Here is a 4,295-nt window from a genome sequence, read left to right on the forward strand (position 1 = left end):
ACATATTTGCCACAACAGCTTCTTTGGACCTCTATAATCACTTTCACTAACTCGTAGATCGATGCTCATGCTGTTGATCACTGGATTGTCTCGTCCAGACTCGATAATTTACAGATAGCTGGACTATTGATGAGTGCGGCGTAAAACTAAACTCGCTCACTTTCACTAACTTAACGGATTGGTCAACGGAAGCCATATGATTTAGTAGCTCTTTGTTTTTGAAAAAAATGCTAATTTGACGTCACTGACTTTATGACGTCACCAATTGCGTAGATTGCCTAGGTTGACATTTCATTCCTATTCGAACCTATGGCACCAACAACTTGGCACACAACTGTGAATCGGTTAAACATATCAGTAACAACGACACATCGTCCTTGTGGAAATCCTTCATTCTTAATTTATTGTTGGCAACCAAACTCACTTTTTTTGCAATCTACCTCAAAATATTAATTTTTGGAACAACTGTTCTTACAGGGACATTCTAGTGGCTATATTTTGTAATGAAAACGAAGATTTGTAACAGCCATCCAATCAGACTGAAGCGAAAAGGTATGTAAATATGCGCATGTTATGCACGTGAGAAGGCACGTGTATTAGAGAGATGATTATCAAGTGTCAGTCAGCTGACGCATACACTTCAAGACGTGAAACTGAGCTCACCGCAAACGTCAGGGGATTATACAAATGTAAAACTGACCCCGAAATAAACTTTACTGTCAACAAATCTACCCAACCGAGGATCATGGCCGCCGAAGATGCCGTCAGGAGATAGGGGAGTTACGACAGGAGACACAGGCAGTTTACCTTGAGAGATTACAAACGGCCTTGGTACAGTTACAGATGGTTGGGTTGAGGGTGCTGTGCTGTCTTTAGTTCCACAAGCATTTGCCATCGTCGCGAGGTTCGCCAGAGGTCAGAGGCCCACTTTACTCATGTTTAATAGACATATTGCTGACTTTGGACCTGTGTAATAGATAAAAGGCAGAAACCCCTCTACTTCGTGAGATGATATCTGCCCCACATATTTAACATTCAACAGAGTCCATTATGGGGTTCGGGTACTTGTCAGAATAATGTAACATCAGAACCTGTTAAACCCCAAAAAGGATGCACCTCACATTATACGAGGGGCGTTCAAAAGGTAGTCAGCCTAACTATATTCTTAATGTCCAATCTTTGAAAAGCTTCCATTTTATTTTGAAGGAATCATTAGCAAAGCCATATCCAAAATTTCACATATGTGGGTAATTAGGTTAACGGGATATCCATCACAACACATTGACGTATAATATTTCTTAACAATTGCAGAAAATGAAAAACGATCTGTCATTTGGTACCTCTTGGAAAATGGTATGCCCTCTGTTCAGGCTCATAACGCCGACCTTTCGACCAAACTGCACGGTTGAGTGGAAACAAAATATCGACGTCCTGAGACTAGTTTCATTTTCCAATTAATAAAGGATTACGAGGACAATGAAGGATCAACGAGTTGTTAGAAGAGATTAATCCGGATTATGCGGATGAGAGCACACCTAATGAGAAGACGACAACAGTTTATATTTTTATCAGTTTATTTCCATACTTGAAGCACTCATCAACAAACTCAGTTGACAGATTTTAACGGTTTTTTACAATGATTCACACAAGTAAATACGTGAAATTTTTAACAAATACATCGCATATCAGCAAACTGTCTCACGGACAGTGTCCCTTGTCTGAGCTGGTGACGGATGTCATCCAGTCGTGGCTCCAAGTCCCTGTATTTCTTCTTCTTGGACGGACGCTTCTGGCCAGCAGCGTACTGGACCAGCTTGTTGTTGTTGGTTCTTGGCCCATCTGAGTTGTGGTGGTTCCACTGCGTTCCACTGCGATATGTTCACCTAGTGCGACGAGTTCACCTTATTAAAACATCTAGAGTAGATTATCCGCAACCCTAATTACGCCTAATCAGAACCCTAACCTTCAAAGGAAACCGCAGGTCGGCGTCCTGAGACTAGTGGAAAATCGAAAGGTCGGCGTCCTGAGACGACACCATGCCCTCAGATAAGATTATATAAGATATTTTCAGTATGGTATTGGATGACTTCCCGTCATAATGAACATTCAAAGATTTGGATTGCCTGATTTATATTTAGAATTGGTCTGGGTTTTAAGGACACCTCCATTTTAATCTTTCAAAAACATTGTGTCCACGCATTCAATCTGGCACTGTTTACAATATATTGAGAGCTGACACGTGTGTGACCATTCAGTGTTTAGTTTGAACCCTTGGCATCATGTATGAATAAGTGAAACATTAGAATAAGTTATGTCCCTATGATCACGTCATCTGGGACGTGGGTAGTGTCTCCAAAACAAGCTCTATCAATAGCGATTGTAGATTCAAATTGATTTTATAAGTTTGATTCCAGCGGACTTCTGTCTATTTCAAACACACAAAATGTTTCTTGCATTTTGTTTCCTTAAGATTGTGATGCATGTATTACAGATTTATTTTGGTTTTGGTTTTGTTTACCGCCAGTAAGACCTACTTTATGGCTAGCAAAATCTACTGTACCGCCTGAGAGTCCAAACGTTACCGGTTGTACGGCCTACAACGTGACCAGAAAGAGCTATTCTACCGACACTATATAAGTCTGTATCCTCAATATGCCCAGTGTAATCACAGCACGTATATTAACCGGACTCACATTTATATCCATCAGTTTTTTCGTCTCTTTTTTCAAATACAACGTACGCTTATTTTATTATGCAAATGTTTATGATATAAAATCCTAAAGGTTTGAAAGGCGCCCAGTGTTTCATCACATCACAAGGAAATAAAGGGTCAAGCTTGACGTATAACCAGCTAGTATGTGTGTCGGTGATAGGCTTGTCATATCCTCATAGAGGCACTCTGTGCTCATGTTGTCGGCGTGATGATGGTATCACGTGGGATATACCGCTGTTTAGTTCCAGACCGAATGCTCATCACGATTTAGGGTGTTTCTCGGTGTTTTTAAATCATATTTAGATGGTCTTCTTTATGGGGACATTTTTATCATTAATGCATGTTTTATTCATCTCACGATGTATTTTGATTTATTTATTTTTCTGTAAGGCATTTGAGCGGTGTTTAGTAGTATATATAATGGGAAGTGTTGGACTTTTAAAAGAATGAAAAAGACGTTGATTTGAATGAGGCAGTCCTCAAGCTCCCTTTATATGCATGTTTTGTTAATTGTTTAACCCCGTATTCAGCAGTTTTAAAGCTATCTCACAACGGCCTGTAAATAATTCTGGGCTGGACTGGACAATCCAGTGATCTGTAACATATGTTATCTTTGGAATTTACCTTTCTCAGTAAATAAATGAAACAAATGTGTGAAAAAATAATTCAGAGCCAATTATTTCAGGGATGAAAAGTAATCAGAGTAGTTTAACCCATTTTTAGTTAAGTATACTAGATTGGTATGTCGGAGTCGGAATGCGAGAATGTCGGATTAATTTAGTTAACGAGAGCTAAGTATATCTGGAAAAACAGATCCAAGACTATTTATATGACTATAGACAGGTCCCACTACGGTACTGATCAGTTGAACGTTACAGACACTTAGTACATGTACACCCAAGACCCACAAACGCCGATTTCACTCAGAAATGTATGATTATATATTTATCACTATCTTAAAATAAGGAAGAGAGTTTTTATGGATGCCAACGTCTTTATTATGAGGAACTCAAAGTATATCCATACACATTCATCACGTGAGGAATGCTATACATCCCATAGAAATTCTCTCCCACGTGTGTATCACTTATAAATGTCATTCAAAAACCTATCCTGAAATAGTTTAGTTATAAGTTATTCAAAATAGTTTAGTCATTAGTGAATCAAATTAGTTTAGTTATCAGTACCCCAAACTAGAGTAATTATCAGTGGCCTAAAAGACTTAACCCATGTTCGTGCGACGGCTAATCAGTTGCCTCGCTTTCTACTATTGCTGCATCAACAAGAAAATGTTGACAACCACATGTTCCTTTCTCACCCAAAGAGTCGATACATGGCATACATACCCTATCGATTTGGTCTCAATCTGATTGACAGAAATAGGCAATGTTTATCTTCACTCTGTCGTGTAAATGCCATCGTACAATTGGGAGGTAGTAATTGGTACGTTGAACAAATACTGGAAACTTAACTAATGTAATCGTAGTGATTGGCTGGGTAACGACCAGCACCAACACGGCATGGCAATGTGCTGCTGCTGCTGCTACTACTACTACTACTACTACTACTACTACTACTACTA

This window comes from Haliotis rubra, unplaced genomic scaffold (genome assembly GCF_003918875.1).
Source record: "Haliotis rubra isolate DU_JTF1 unplaced genomic scaffold, ASM391887v1 Scf32, whole genome shotgun sequence".
NCBI lineage: Eukaryota > Metazoa > Mollusca > Gastropoda > Lepetellida > Haliotidae > Haliotis > Haliotis rubra.